At 41.4% G+C, this 17,004-nt stretch overlaps 1 protein-coding gene across 19 annotated transcripts in view; it reads right to left on the reverse strand.

Moving 5' to 3' along the window:
• Positions 1-17,004, reverse strand: part of C9H7orf25 (chromosome 9 C7orf25 homolog) — a 422,474-nt gene that overhangs the window by 68,224 nt on the left and 337,246 nt on the right. Inside the window, exon 14 of one of the 19 annotated variants that reach the window (XR_010842313.1) lies at positions 11,847-13,725. The exons of the other annotated variants lie outside the window; for them this stretch is intronic. The gene's annotated coding sequence lies outside the window, so the exon portion shown is untranslated. Of the gene's footprint in view, positions 1-11,846; positions 13,726-17,004 lie in introns of those variants that run through there. 19 annotated transcript variants of the gene reach the window in all.

The raw sequence follows: 17,004 nt of genomic DNA on the forward strand, positions 1-17,004 counted from the left end.
ATTAAAAGAGAACAGACTGATTGGGAAAAGGCTGAAATTTTAAGTCTAAGATGAAAAGGGTGCTGGCAGAGAAGAAGAAAGACTTCTGGGTAACTAAAAAGGACACAGAATGAAAATTAAGATTGGATGCAATATAGAAAAAAATGGACACTACAAAAGAAGGATAATTTTTGAGGATAAACTGGAGTTCCCTTGGGCTGTAGAAGAAAAGGGAGAGGATGAAGGATTTAGTTTTTCTCTGTGTTATATTTAACATACAAATAGTAGTAATTCCTCAAGAAACTAGAAAAATGTAGTGACTAAAAATGTGCATAATAGAAGAAAATTTTCTGAACTAACTAAAGACCTACATATGTAGATTTAAAGTGTTTTTCTTACATTATAAGGCAAAACTGATAAAAAGGGACTTGCATTTGGAGAAATCTTGGCAAAAATTCTTCAATTTCAAAGAAAAACGTAAAGTAATTTACTTTTTTCATGTAGGAATAATAGTTAGGCTGGTCTTAGATTTATTTGTAACTCTGAATGCCAGAACATACGGAAACAATGATTACAGTGTATTGGGGAAAGTTTGTACTCCATATTGTATATTCAATCCAAGCCTTATGGTGTTTGAATGATAGCACGGTAACACGAGATTAGCAGTTTTAGGAAGTGTACAATGCATATAAGAACAAAGCAACAAGCAGGCAGAAACACTGTTACTTAAGAACAATGTCAATATAATTAAGAAGAAAATTATTATTAAGAATTCAAAATGTACAAATCATATGTGAATAATGTGACAATGAGCATTGAAATTGTTAAAAAGTTTATTTTAAATTATTTATTTTAATAATTTAATTTAAAATATTTATTTTAAATAACCTACAAATTAGATACCAATTAATTTTTGATAAGTGAATATCATGTGATGGAAACAATAATATTTTTGTTTCTAAAACTTCAAAGTACGGCAACACCATGAAGTGAGTGAATAAGGAAATAGAGGTGTCATAAATTTATTCATCTTACTAAGGAGGGAATGAAAATATGCATTAGGTTTTGACTTGGCCGATTGGATAAATATACGTCCATACGTACTTTTGAAAAAATAATTACTACTACCATGAAAATATAGAACCTATACCTAAAAATCACAATATATAGGGCAAATGCAACAAATATAGGAGACTAAAATGTGTTTAAAAGGAGACAAAATTTGGACTTCCTTGGTGGTACAGCGGTTAAGAATCTGCCTGCCAATGCAGGGGACACGGGTTCAAGCCCTAGTCCGGGAAGATCCCACATGCCACGGAGCAACTAAGCTCGTGCACCACAACTACTGAGCCTGCGCTCTAGAGCCCACAAGCCACAACTACTGAGCCCGTGTGCCACAACTACTGAAGCCCGCGCACCTAGAGCCTGTGCTCCACAATAAGAGAAGCCACTGCAATGAGAAGCCCGTGCACTGCAATGAAGAGTAGTCCCCGCTCGCTGCAACTAGAGAAAGCCCGCGCGCAGCAACGAAGACCCAACCAGCCAAAAACAAATAAATAAATAAATTAATTTTAAAAAAGAGAGAGAGACAAAATTCAAGCACAAGAGTTCTGCAGCAAGGTTATTTGTTTAAATGTGACAATTAAGAACAACAAATGTGTATAGGTTCAATATGTTGCCATGTCGGAATCAGAACGATGACAGGAAATGAGTGGGACTTGGAGACCTGGGATGGAACAGCTGAGTGGATGAGCCTAAGAATCTCGAATCCCAAACTCCCCCTTGAACTCTGCCAGCTGGCAGATGTGACCTCTTCCCGTTGCTGGAAAAGACCACTTTCTCCAGGAAAAGGCCTCAGCTGAGGCAGAGGCGTCACAAAGGGAGGTCTGGTCCCTCAAGATGAGCCTGTCTCTTAGGGGAAGGTTGATTCCATCAAATCCCTTCTACCAAGGGTGTGAGTGTGTCTTCTACCCCACCTGTGGGTATGTCTCCTGCCTCTGCCATCACTGCAGCCCAATGGCTGACAGAATACCAGATGTATCAACATGGGATCACACAATGCTCTGGACCAAGAGACTGATTTCATGCCAAAGAGTTGCAAAAACCAGTACCTGACACAGGATCCACTCATGGCATATTATCACCCAGATTCAGCAAGAATAATAGGATATTAGAGTAGCCTGTTAAAGCTCAGCTAATGGGTCTTCTTGAGGACGAGAGCCTGCAGATGGGACATTTTTTTCTCCACGTTGCAGTGTATGCAGTAAACCAATGGTTGAGCTAAGGTGCTATAACCCTGTTAGTTAGAACACAGGAGTCCAGGAACTGAGAGGTGGAAATAGAATTGGCTCTTCCCACTTGCAGAATATTATATTGCTAGATCAGATAGACTACATCCTCTGGTTGGCGAGTGGGGTGGACACTTCCACGAGAACACAAAGTATAGGGTTCCTTTGAACTTGAAGCTATGACTACCATTGGGTCACTCTGGGCTACAGGTGGCTGACCCTGGTTGCCATGTAGAGCCAGCTATGCTGCCACAATGAATCAGGCATATTCACTGGGATGTGTCTTGCTGCTCTTGTGCCTGGTGATCTAATTGAGTGAACATTTACAGCAACCAGAGCCTGACAAGGACAAGGGCACAGATTTATCAGTGATGAAGGTCTGGGTCACCCCACCTGACCAGCCATGTAGACCAGCCCAAGCGCTCACTAAAGGTAAGGGAGATGTAGACTGGAGGGTGGATGAGGGAGATGGTGAAGAGCAGTTATGGCCTTGGCACCAGATGCAGCAGAGCGACTGCAGTCCATAGCTTATTCTACTAATCCCCTGTCATCGATTTTGGAAGTGATTAACTTGAACCACCACCATGGAGGGGACTCGACCGAACCAAGGCATGAAGAGATCCGAGTAGTGCAAGGGAGTGGATTATGTTGGAAACTTTGTGTATTATTTCATATTTTCTTGTCCTGTCTTCTAATTCTGGCCACCTCTGGGCCAATCAGGCCTGTGCAGGCTCCAACCAGCTTCACCCAGGTACACTCTTACAACACTGTGCCTTAGAATATCTGCAGTGGGCCTCTTGCTTCCTGCCCTGGGATTTTCAGAGGACCTGGATTAGCATTCATGCTCTGACAGCCATCGGACAACCAGGAGATTCAGGAGGGTAAAGTCTGAGGAGACAACTTTGACCCAAAGAGGAAGGAAGCTGGGAGACGGATGCCTTTTGCCTTTCATGGTCTAGGCAGATGGTTCTGAGAACTAGTCCATACAGGTCCATAGAGGGTCCCATGGTCCCACAGGCATGCTTGACTTGATAACACATTGGTTTTCTTGCCTTTTATGTCCACTTTCTCTGAATTCCTGAGATCTCATTACCAAATAAGCTACCTGCACGTGAGTCCTTACCCAAGGCTCTGCTTTCAAACAGACACTGAACTGTAATAATTTTATTCAGAGATAAGGATAGGATGCAATATAGCGGTTCTCAAGCTTTTTGGTTTCAGGGTATCTTTACTCTTTTTTAAAAATTTTAGAAGTTTTTTATTGAAGTAGAGTTGATTTACAATATTGCACTAGTTTCAGGTGTACAGCAAAGTGATTCAGTTGTATGTATATAATATATATATATTCTTTTTCATATTCTTTTCCATTATAGGTCATTACAAGATATTTAATATAGTTCCCTGTGCTATACAGTAGGACCTTGTTGCTTATTTATTTTATATCTGTTTTGTATCTGTTAATCCCATACTCCTAATGTATCCTTCTCCTGCCTTCCTGCTTTGGTAACCATCAGTTTGTTCTCCATGTCCGTGAGCCTGTTTCTTTTTTTTTAATCAATCAATATTATTTTGTTGAAGTATAGTTGATTTACAATGTTGTGTTAACTTCTGCTGTATAGCAAAGTGATTCAGTTATACATATGCATACATTCTTTCATATTCTTTTCCATTATGGTTTATCATAAGATATTGAATATAGTTCTGTGATATATAGTAGGACCTTGTTGTTTATCCATTCTACATATAAAAGCTCACATCTGCTAACCCCAATGTTCCACCCCACCCCTCCCCCAACACCCTTCCCCTTGGCAACCATCAGTCTTTTCTCTATAGGACACCTTCTACTCTTAAAAAATGACAATCCCGAAAAGCTTCTTAATATGGGTGACATCTGCTGAGATTTACAACATTAGCAATGAAAACTTGAAAATTTTATGTTTACTTTTAACAATAAGTCCATTCTGTGTTAATATAAATCACATTTTTTTAATGGAATACTAACTATATTTTCCAAAACAAAACAAAATACTTAGTGGCATTGTTTTACATTTTTGCAAATCTCTTTAATGTCTGGTTAAATAAAAGACAGCTGGAGTCACAGAGCTGCAGCTGCGTTCAGTCTTTGTGATAAGTTGTTCTAGTTCAAGTATTTGAAAAAAATCTAGCCTCACAGAGGCTATGTAGTTGGAAAAGGAGGAGTATTTAGTAGTTTTTTTCCAGGTAATTGTGGCTATTCTGTGATATATCACCAAAACTAGACAAGTGGTAGTTTCTTAAAGGTTACTTGTAATTCTGTACTTTTATCAATAAAATTTTTGTTCTCTCTTTTACATTAAAATCCATTTGGGGCTTCCCTGGTGGCGCAGTGGTTGAGAATCCGCCTGCCGATGCAGGGGACACGGGTTCGTGCCCCGGTCCGGGAAGATCCCACGTGCCACGGAGCGGCTGGGCCCGTGAGCCGTGGCCGCTGCGCCTGCGCGTCCGGAGCCTGTGCTCCGCAACGGGAGAGGCCACAACAGTGAGAGGCCCGCGTACCGAAAAAAAAAAAAAAAAAAAAAAAAAAAAATCCATTTGGACTATCTTCAATTTAGGTGGACTTTTTTACTCATGTGTGATTTTATAGATCATATACTGATCATTTGGACAATATTGGTTCATTGGGTTATACAAATCTTTCCAATATTGACACATTTCATTGTACAGTATAATAACACACATTTGTTAAAAGTCCACTGATCACATGAGAAAAATCTTTAATTATTGGGAGGCTTTCAGGCTCAATGTGATGGGGACAAGTTGTTTTTTTTTAATTTAAATCTTTGAAAACTTCAATCAATGGCAATACAGACTGTCATTGTTTTTCTCAAAGTGACAGGCTCACCTCATTCATTTTCAAGAAAATATCTGACAAATACCCAAGTCTGGATAATTATACTTTTCTAGTTCTTCTTTCAGGTAAAAATGTTGCTTCATGAATAAAGTGGCTCGTTCAGCTCACAGCTGAAAAAAATCGTACAAGTGTTTTTTTCACCGTTGTGGCCTCTCCCTTGTGGGGCACAGGCTCAGCGGCCATGGCTCACGGGCCCAGCCGCCCCGTGGCACGTGGGATCCTCCCGAAGCAGGGCACGAACCCGCGTCCCCCGCATCGGCAGGCGGACTCTCAACCACTGCGCCACCGGGGAAGCCCCTTACGATTGTTTTTCGTTGAGATGATCTTCCTGCGTCTGTGGGCAGCGGAAGTGTTTTCTCTGTTCTTCCCCCATCGTCACAGAGACTCTTAAAGACTGATTCTTCAGTGTTGAGATGAGCAAAATGAACCCTTCTACAGCCTCATCAAGGACATTCTCGTGGGACACTGGCATTTTTGTCATTGCGAGCATATGGAGGTGAAGAGACACTGGTTTGTACCACTCAGCTGATGTGGTTTCACTATCATTGTTCGTTCACAATCAGAGCAAATGTTAACACAGTAAAACGAGCAAGCAACAGCTTACGATGCAAATAAGTTTGACCTTGACCCTCTGAAATGTTCTTGGGGAATCCCAGAGGCCCACGGGCCATGATTTTGAACCACTGATCTGAAATACTGTGAGTTCTGTTTTCCCTTTCCCATATTTCCTGAAAACTCAGCAATTAAAATAAACAACACACACACACACACACACACACACACACACACACACACACACACGCATGGAAGACTAATTTTAATGCAAGATCGAGTTATTTTGCCCTAAAGTTTCCAGCCAGCCACACTGCCAGAAAAGGAAGTCTTCACTCCATTCTTTGCTGTGGCCAGGGCTGTGTATCTTTCAGAATTACAAAGCTGACCATATCTCTCCCTTGTGTAAACATGTGTAAACCCTTCTTGAATTTTCTGTTGCACTGAGGATAAAATGAAAATTCCTTTGCATGGCCTATCAGGCTCTCTATGGGTCTCCTGAGCACCCTCCCAGTATATCTCTTGCTTTCTTCCCTAGAAATCTCTGCTTCAACCATAATTAGTTACCCTTTGCTTGAATAATTTCTTTACACCTTTCGGGTGCCACCTTTGGTGGGTTCTTTCTATCTCAGGCCTGATTGGGCCCTCCAGTGTCCTCAGTGAGAGTATTGCACCATATCTCGCAGCGAGTTGTGATTTCATGTTAGATATCCATTTTCTTCACTACTCTGTAAGTTTGTGGAGGCAGTGAGGTCTCTTGCTTACCGTTATGTTCCTGGTTAGCAGACATTTGGTCCTACCAAAATGTCCATAAGACATCGGTCCATAAGACATTTGGTCCCTGCTAAAGGGTTCTTGATATTTGCAGGATCATTTGGTGCTGTTCAAAACATCCATAAAAGAGCGGTCCAATTTCCTTTGATTTTATTCCATTGTCTGTATAAATTGACTAGTTGTCTACTGATATATCTGTAGAAATTTCTGATTAACTATGACAAGTAAAGCATTAATGAGCATTTTTTTGCACAGATCTTTGTACTATGCCAATATTTCCACAGAGTAAATTCCTGGAATTGAGACTTCGCAAAGTGTATGTTCTCCAGAAAACACTTTCACCAGGAGTGCATGATGGTGTTCATTTCCCTACACTGTATTATTTATCAGTTAAAAAATTGCAAGTTGATAGGTAAAAGTGGTGTTTATTATATTATTTTTATTTAATTAGTCATAAGTAGGATGATTATTTTTTAATGTCTTTATCATTTATATTTCTTCTTACCTGAATTGCCAATTCACACCCTAGCAGTGTGTTCTTTTCCATTGGCCTATTGGTCTTCCATGGTAATTTAAAAAATTATTTATGTGTTACAGTAATAATCCATTGTCTGCTATATCTTTCATTAGTTTCAAAAAAGTCTTTTAGCTAATTTATCATGTTCTCTCTGTTACTGAAATTTAAAGTTTTCAAATGTCAAACCTCTTGTCAATATTTTCCTTTATGGTTATGGTTTTCATGTCACGTTTAAAAGGCTTTCAGCAATCCCAGAGGGTAAAACATGCTCCTCTGTTTTCTTCACAGACAAGACCGTTGAGTACATCCAGCTCTCTGATGCCAGAGTCGTAAAAAGCCACGAAGCCCACCTTCCCTTCTTGTGCCGTGGTCACGTCACGATGCCGTGCTCCTGAATGGCGGGACCAACTTTATCATAAACACTCACCACGACTTTCAAAAATCAAGCATCTCCTCCTGTCAGGATTGCTCCTGATTGCTTTTAGTTTGGAATTGAACAGAAATGGTTTTGGTGGAAATTTGGGAGGAAGAAGTCACACAAATAGGAGGTTTTAACAACTTGAAAACACATATCTCTCTATTCAAGATCAGGCAAATGAGTGTGAGTTCAATCAAAATAAAATTTGAACATTTAGCTTTATTTTAAATAGCTTTTACTTGAGAGTTTTAAGAAAAAAGTTTCAGCAAGTTTTTAATTTTCATTTTCTTCCCTTGAGTTCTGACATTCCTTGAATACTCAATAGCTGGAAATAGTAATTTTCACCACCATCATCATAACTAAGCATAATATGGTAATAGCTCAGATTATGAATCACTGTCTAAATGAATAATGATTTTATTGCTCATTATTATGGAGGTTGCTATGATCATTATTTGGGGATTGTGGACTCTCCAGAAATGGCAAGTTCTTTCCTAAAATGATTCTTATAAATAACGACAATGATGCCGATAATAACATAACAACAGATTCTCTGCTTTTGGGGGGCACATACAATTGCTTTATAGGTGAGGCTCCTTAAAAGTGCGCCTAGCATTTCTTTTATAGAAGGCAAGGTGATAAGTGATGAATAGCCCAATAAGAGTGTGAGGTTTTTCAACACCTAAGGACCCTGTATACTAAAGCAAAAGTGCAGAAAGTTCTAAAACATTAACATTAATTTATCAAATGTCTACTCACGATAAGTGATGTAAAGAGTTAAAGATGATCAGAAGCTTTCAGTTTCAAATGTTTTATGTTACAGTGAAATGGGTGAAATGCCAAAAAAAAAAAAAAAAAAGATGCAGAAGAGGACACAGCATGACTGGTAATGTGAGGGGCCCACTGTAAACTCCAGTGAGAACATATCAAATGGCATCTAGAAAACAAGGCCTTTCAGGCCAATACCTCCACCCTTCCTCATCCTCCTGGGAAATTATGCATTTTCTCCATGACCTATGTGAGATACTAAAGACTTTCAAATTTTAATTTATTTCAGATGTGATTAACGGCAACATGACTAACATATTTTCCTTGAAAATTCTTCCCAAGGTTCTGAAAATATGTACGTATTTCACAATTGTAGAGAAGAAGGTTGCTCTTATTATCAATAATAATAATAATAGACTCGTATAAAAAGATACTGAGAAAATAAACATACTTTACTGAAAATGCAGCTCAGCTCTCCTGTTTCAAGCTCCAAATATTGTAATGTTTAATACTGCAGATAATGAATTTTTATTTAGATTTACAGAGAAAATGAAAAAAAAAAAAAACACGAGAAAAAGGTGAAAGGTGCCCCAGTACAATATATGAAGTATAAAACTGTCAAATAAAGCAGAATATTCACTTAGAAAGAATGAATGATATCAGAAGCCTCTAAGTTTTTAAATACCAAGTGGAATAAAGAAGTCTCCCATGGAAGAAGAATAGTTTACACTAGCATTGTGCTTGTAGTTTACGTGATCTCACTGATAATCCTCTAAGTTTGGTACGGCATTTGGTATTACCCTCCCCATTTGTGGGTGAGGACATTGAGATCCAGTCCCAGCATCTAATCCAATGAGAACTAACACATAGGTTGGCTGTGGTCCACGGTTCCTTCCAACATAGTAACTGGGTTACTCATGGCTCTCCAGAGAAACAGAACCAATAGCATAGATAGATAGACAGAGATTTATTATGAGACATTAGCTCACATGCTTATGGAGGCTGAGAAGTCCCACTATCTTCCATTTGCAAGTTGGAGGCCCAGGAAAGCTGGTGGTTCCGTCTAAACCTAAAGGCCTGAGAAAGCTGATGGTATAAGTCCCAGTCTGTGTCTTAAGGCTTGGGAACCAGGAGCACTGTTGTCCAAGGACAGGACAAGATGGATATCCCAGCTTAAGTAGAGAGACCAAATCCACCCTTCCTCCACCTTTTTTGTTCTATTTAAACCCTTAAGCAACTGGATGATACCCACCCACATTGGTAAGGATGAGCTTCTGCATTGCATCTACTGATTCAAATGCTAATTTAGTCTGGAAACACTCTCACAGGTACACCCAGATGTAATATTTTACCAGATATCTGGAACCCCTTAGGCCAGTCAGGTTGACACATAAAATTAACCATCATAGTAACTTAGCTGACGTGCAGACAGCACTTACTAGGCACTAACCACCATCCTAATTTCTTTATACATATTAACTCTTTAAAATCTCACAACAATCATAAAAGGCAGGTATCACTATCCTGTTTTAGCAGATGAGAAAAACTCAGGTCTACACAATTAAGTAACCCAGGTCATTTGACTAGTAATTGATGGAGTCAGGATTTAAAGCCCCGGAGCTCCTCTGCGCCGCTAGTGAATTCTCTATACCTGGGCACAATATCTAGCACATAGCAGGCATGCAAAAAACATCCAATGAATAAATTCACAAGTGACGGGAATCACTAGATGATGGTGTCTGTTGCTAACGGCATCACTGAAGAGCACATGTAGTGCACATATGACTCCAGTTCATATTATTCTGTGTGTTCCTTCATTTATTTACTCATTCATTCAACACAGACTTACTGGATACTTCTCATGTTCGGGAACTGTGCTAGGCACCAGGAAAACAGCAGTAAGTGAAAATGACGCAGCTCCTCTTTTCATCAATCATAGAGTACGATGGGAACAAAAAGCCCTAAATATTCAAGCATTCATTGAGATACAAATTCTGAGATGTATAACGAAGAGAAAGTTTAAAAGTAAAATTGGCCACATAACTAGATGGGTTTTGGATGGGGATGTGTGTGACACTGTATGGGAGACCTGAGTGAAGTTAGCAGGGCAAATGGGGCAGGGCCACCAACGTGAAGGGCCTTTGAGAGGGTGTTCCAAAGTGGGGGAATATCTGGTGCTTTCTAGAGAATTTTTTTTAAAAGCCAGTGTGAAGGGAACTGGGAACAAAGGATCTTGGGGGGTACATGGAAGAATACTCGGACCCTCGTAGAATCCATAATTGATCTGAAATGGAAGAAGGGGCCCCAGAAGGTCTTATACAAGGGGAGTCATGTGCTCTAACGTGCATTTTTTTTTTTTTTTTTTTTTTTGGTGGTACGCGGGCCTCTCACTGCTGCGGCCTCTCCCATTGCGGAGCACAGGTTCCGGACGCGCAGGCCCAGCGGCCACGGCCCACGGGCCCAGCCGCCCCACGGCACGCGGGATCCTCCCGGACCGAGGCACGAACCCGCGTCCCCTGCATCGGCAGGCGGACCCCCAACCACTGCGCCACCAGGGAAGCCCTAACGTGCATTTTTAAAACGTCCCTTTTCTTAGCTACAGAGATGGTGAGCAGATCTCCTGGCCTCGGTTTCTATAAACCTGTGAGTACTTCTCCTAGAGACACAGTTCCAGCGGGTACATGTTCCTTACGAATTTTACTTTACCCATTTTCTTTGATCTAAAAGACTCTAATATCTCTGAGTACAGGACTAACATAACTGCTTTCAAATCCCTTCAGCTTCTTGACAGCAGAGCTGAAAGTCCAAAATGGCTGTTTATAATTCGTCATGAATTTTAATCCATTAGAATACATTTAAAATGCATATGTTTATACACCACACACACACACCAGGGAGACTGAGGTCCTTGACTGCATTTCTAGAAGTTTCTTTAGAGGGCCCACACACAGGCAGTGCAGACACAGGGCTGGGGGCAATTTTATGGTCTGGCCTGAATCTTCCTCAGTGAAATTCCCACCCCTGTTTTATAGACTCAGCTTTACTCCATGTTCAGATAAGCATCTGAAAAGAATGGAAACACCTGCCCGAGTCTGAGGCCCACATTCTCAGGGCTGTAACTCTAGCCTTGGCCATAAAGCTTTAAAGAATGAGGCTCTCTCCTGACAGACATGCCTGTTTGAAAGTTCATAAGGCACAAGGCTTTTACCTGGGAATTTCCTTTTGGTTAAAAAAAAATCCTATTTTGCAATTCTAAACTTGTGCAAACTGTTCTAAGCAAAAGACATTAAGATTGAGATGTTTTGTTCTACTTCACTATTAAGGAGAAAGAAGCAAATTACACCCCCTGGGTCAAGGCAGCAACCAGTACTCTCTAAGAATTGGTGTTGAGGCTGATAAAAAGACGCACAGAGAGGACCAATCTTTCGTGAATATCACATGTGGATCCTTGGTACACTGTAGAACCAACATGAACTAATGCATTTTAGAAGGAGTCCTCAGAAGGGTTAAAAATAAAAGGATTTGTCATTGAAACCTGAATGTATCAGTAAATTCAATTAACTGGAAGAAGCATCCTACTCCCAAGAATTTGGATTAATTGATGGTCTGCTGTACAGCCACTAGATTCTAGTGCACTAATACTAAATGTGAAAAGTCATAATCATGTAGCATTTATTGAATCACCTAGAATGGGTATGTGATTATATACATTCAAACTGAACAGGGCTACACAGCCAACAGCCTTTTCCAAATACATGAATGACTATAAAGTTTTATTGCCATAAGTTTTCTAATTCTTTTGTAATCAAATTTTTGAATATACGTGAGTGTTTTATATCTTTAAATTAAGCTATGGCACTAACAGAATTATTTAAATAATCTCAAAAACTCATTACAACATGATTTAATAATAGATTTTGTATGACTCTCAAAGAAAAAAATAGCCTCAGAGTACATTTCATAAATGAGTCAGACATAAAATTATTTGTGGTTCTAGATAGCAAGAGTTTAGCCACACACATTATGCTATGCACGTTCTAGAAAACACTACTCCTTTCACCAAAATGTATTTCCAGAATTTTTTTTTTTAGATCTGAAACCCAGGGAATATTGAAAAAAAATCCCAACAACTGGAAGAAAGACACTGGAAGAATTGCATTGTCACCTGACTGTGACTACTGGTAGGAAATATCGTGCAGTGTTCACACTAGGTGTGACCAGCAGGAAAATACTCATCCATCCGCCCTACACCTCATCAGCGCTCAAGGGTTCGATGTGTACTTGGGATGATCCCGTAGGTTAAATAAATGGCCTTAACATTACTATTATTGCCAAACCTATTTCTCCCCACAGCTTTCCTGGAGCTTCATAACGCATTTGGCTAGGAGACCCCGTGCTCCCTGCAGCATCATCGCTCTCTGCTTTCCAAGGGGGTGAGGGCGCCGGTGCGTATGTGCAGCACATGAAGGGATTTTGGATTCATATCACAATGGGCACTAGAAGGCATTTTGCCATTGCCCTGGTCATTGTCACCTGTCTAGCAAACACATCAGCCACCCACATTTCAAAGGCTTGTTGGTCAGAATAACAGTATTTTCTCTAGAATCCGGCACGGAGTCTTATGCGTGAAGGTACTCGGCACACATTTGTTGAAAATTCACTAATTTTCTTTCTTTCTCTTCTGTGCACATCTGTTGCAGACTGTAGTCTCAGTCTTAAAATGATATTGACAGATACTTGGCCGAATTGCTAAAGACTCAAAGTCAGATATTTTGCTTTGTTTCTGTTGTTAATAGGCACATTTCTAGGGCCATAGGAAGCATGATTCTTTGCCCTTCTTTGTGAATTTGCGCTTACGTTGATTCACGAAAACCAGAACGTAGCCTATCCCAGCGATGGCCACCCTGTGCCACAGAAACTGTCACCTGACTTCCCACTCAGGGCAGTCACTGCTGAATGCCCAGGCTCTCTGGAAACTTCCAAACCCTCAATACAGCACCCCAGGGAGACACTGCACCATGGGTATTAACACAAGGTGACCATCCATTTTACCATGATTTGCATACACAATAAAGTCTTGATGACTGTAAATAAATTCGCTTTTAGACCTACCTGTTTTAAACTTAGTGCAAGTCGATGTCTTGAGTTAGATATTTTTTTGGTAATGGTCAGCCTTGGTTCTTGATTCTTAGCCTTCTGTCCGTCCTCTTCTAGCTGCTCTTCCGTGGGCTTGTGGGTGGGTGTTGGGGGAGTAGGCTGGCTTACGTGACTGCATGGTGGACGGTCTTTGGAGGCCCCCTCCATTGGCTGTTCAATATTCTTTGTATCCATGTGGCCCTTTGTCCTGTTGGCACCCAAGTCTGAAGTCTGTGACTGGTGGATTGTGGTCTGTTGTTTCGGCTCAGCTGTTGTTCTGTGGGGTCACCATTCATCTCCCACTGGATGACATGGTCTCCTCTCTGCTTCTGGTGGCTGTGGACCACCAAGTCACTGTCACACCCCCCATTGTGTCCCGGGCCCAGCAGTCCATCCCTGCAGGCTATGGGAAGCGTGAAGGTACCAACTAGGGCTCTGTCTGTCTGAGCCCGCTGTTCTACTCTCTTATCTGGGCTACAATGCAGCACACTGGCATAGGGCTCTGAGCACTGATCTTCAAAAACCATGAATGGAGGACTTGGGAACACAATCCCCCCTTCTGCCCTCTGAATTACCCTAATTTAATTAATGTATTTTAGCTTCTCTGGGTTGAACTTGGAAAAGAGGAAGATTGGGCCATATACCTCTGCTCTATCATTTTCTACCTCTCTTCCTCTACCTTCGGAAGCGCTCCAGGGAGGAGAAGAGGCAGGCTTTCCTCTCCTGAGTCAGAATCTCTGGCGTAGGGCTCAGGAATCTGTCGTTTAACAGGTACTGCAGGTAATTCTGATGTAGCAAGTGTTTGAGAATGACTAATTAGGTCATCTCCTCCTTCTTCCTTAATCCATCATGACTAGGCTTTAATAGAAAATAGGCAATTCTTTCTCCATAAAGAGAAATATATGATCAGAGTCCTCCATGATTAACCCTTGACATGCGAAAAGGGAAGGAAAGACTATCTTCAATAATCTCATATTTTGAGGGCTGGAAATCAAACTCTGAATTAATTCTGTAACAAATCCTCATCTGCCTCTTCCCCCAACTCTTCTCTCATCCTCCCAACCCAGAGGCTACCCTGGACCGATGAGTAAGAAAGTCACGATCTTAGAAAGAAAATAAGAGGTGCACATTCATTACTGTCCTCGCTATTTAGCCCTTAGAATATGCAACGAATCACATGTAGCATCCAACGTGAACAATGTGCTTTAAATCACATTATTAGAACATACTTGGTGACAGCTTGCCCAGTTACCGCTAAGGTGAGCATTTCTATCCAAGGCAGCATCCTGTGACTTAGGGGCCTGTTTTATATACTGTTTGGATTCACATCAGTGGACTTAGCTGCTCATTGTCTGTCTGTGCACTTTTATTACTAATTACAGAGGGTTCTGGGGTGTTCCCCCTGCAGAGATGCATGGTTCACATCCTCCTCAATGCCATAATAAGGTTTGCCTTCCTCCTCAGCTCCATCTCTGAAAAACACCAGTGCCAGTGGCTTATCCCTTGACTCCGTCTCCTCTGGTGCTCTTTTCACACTGCGTGGACATGGAAGGAGGGGCTGATTGCTCCTAACTTTTTGGTGGATAGAGTACAGATTTCAGAAACTCTGTCCAGAAAAAGCACTCCTGTTAGTTATACCTGTTGGATTCTTTAATATTTTGTTTAACACAACTCAATCATCACAATAATTTCCTGCCTCCTAACTCTTGCCAGTGACCAGGTGTTGACACCAGTGTCTTACAAATTCATTGTTTCAAACTCTGTTGAGGTAGACCAGCGGCTCTCAAACTTGCGTGTGTGTCAGCATCATCTGGAGGGCTTGGTAAACCAGAAGTACCTGGACCCATCGTCTGATGCAGTGTGTGAAGTAGGAACAATAATGGCCCCATAATGCTGTCTGCATCCTAATAGCTGTAACGTGTAAATATGTTACCCTACATGGCAAAGGAGAAAAAAGTTTGCAGGTAGAATTAAGATTGCTAATGAGCTGACCTTAAAAATAAGGAGATTATCCTGGATCATCCAGGTAAACCCAAGGAACCACAAAGATCCTTAAATGTAGAAGAGGGAGGCCGAAGAGGTCAGAGTGTTGTACTGTGAAATGAATTCAACCCACTCTTGCTGCCTTTGACGACGGAGTTGTATGGCTGGGAGCCAAAGATTTCGGGCAGCTTCTAGGAGCTCAAAAGAGCAAGAAAAAAAATCCTCCCTGCCCCCAGAGATTCCAAAAGCAATGCAGCCCTGCTGACAGCTTGATTTTAGGCCAGTGAGAGTCTTTTCAGGCGTTTTGACCTCAAGAACGATAAAATAATAAATTTGTGTTTTTTAATGCACTAAATTTGTGGTACTTTGTTACAGCAGCAATAAAATACCAATGCAGTAGCACTGGAATGGAACCAGTGATACTGATGCTGTTGGTCAGGAAGCCATACTTTAAGGAACACAGATGTAGGTTTTACTTGTACCTCTTACTCTCTGAAGCCTTTTCTGGTTGTGCAGATAGACGTTAGGGTCACCTACATTATCCCCTCCTCCTGGTGTCCTCTTGTATGAGCCCCTCTTATTAAGTGTGGGTGGGACCTGCATCTTGCTTCTAACCAAGAGAATATGGCAAAGTGATGGGATGTTACTTCTATGTTGTACAAGACTCTGTCTTGCTAGCAGATTCATTCTTTTTCTCTGTTGCTGTCTTTGAAGAAGCAGGTTGCCATGTTGTGACAGGGCCTACGGAGAGGGTCATATGGCAAGGGACTATGGGTGGCCTCTGGTTACTGACATACAGGAAGAAGTCGGCACCCTCAGTCTTACAGTTGTAAGGAACTGACATCTGTTAACACCTAACTAAGCTGGAAAGAGGATTAGTTTCCAGTCGAGCCTGCAGATGAGAACACAGCCCAGCCAACACCTTGATCACAAAAGGCTAAACAGAAGAACCAACTAATTTGTGCCCAGACTCCTGATCCATATAAGCTGGGAGAGAATACATGTAGGTTGTTTTAAGCTACTCAGTTTTTGGTCATTTGTTACACAGCCTAGGAAACTAGTAGTTATGGTCCAGATACTGGCGTAGCCAGAGGTAACCTCTGTCAGGAAGAGTCAGTGGTTCCCAATGTGGATCATGTCTGTGGTTCAGTTACTGTAACAATAAAGCTACCATTTAGAGAGCATATTCTGTGTGGCAGGCATCGAAAGTGTCCTGAGAGTTTTATACTCACGACCTACTGAATCCTTGAAATAGCTTTTATCCCATTGCACGTATAAAGAAATGGAGGCCCCAAGAGGACAGCCTGATTCCCTGAGTTAGTAAGTAACAGGGCCCAGATTGAAATACGGATTTGTCTGACTCCAAAAGTTACACCCTAATCACTGGTACACGGATACGACGCTGAAATGAAGGTGGCCATGGCACTTGGGGTGGTCCAGGGGTTCGCCACCAAACAGTCAGTGATGCCTGTGGCTTTCTCTGCACAGGACTGACCTGTAGCATGATCTGGGAAATAGGAAATGGTAACAGCCATACCCAGAATTTTGTGTTCATTCAACCTGCAATTCTTCCTTTGAGCCCTTGTGACCTGAGGCTATCTGAGGCCTGTTCAGCCATCTCCTCAGGTCCGTGTCTGGGCAGGGGGCTGACGCTCCCTTCAGAAGTTGAGAATACAGGGAAAGAAATAGGACAATAGAA

The sequence above is a fragment of the Kogia breviceps genome, chromosome 9 (assembly GCF_026419965.1).
Source record: "Kogia breviceps isolate mKogBre1 chromosome 9, mKogBre1 haplotype 1, whole genome shotgun sequence".
Taxonomy (NCBI): Eukaryota; Metazoa; Chordata; class Mammalia; order Artiodactyla; family Physeteridae; genus Kogia; species Kogia breviceps.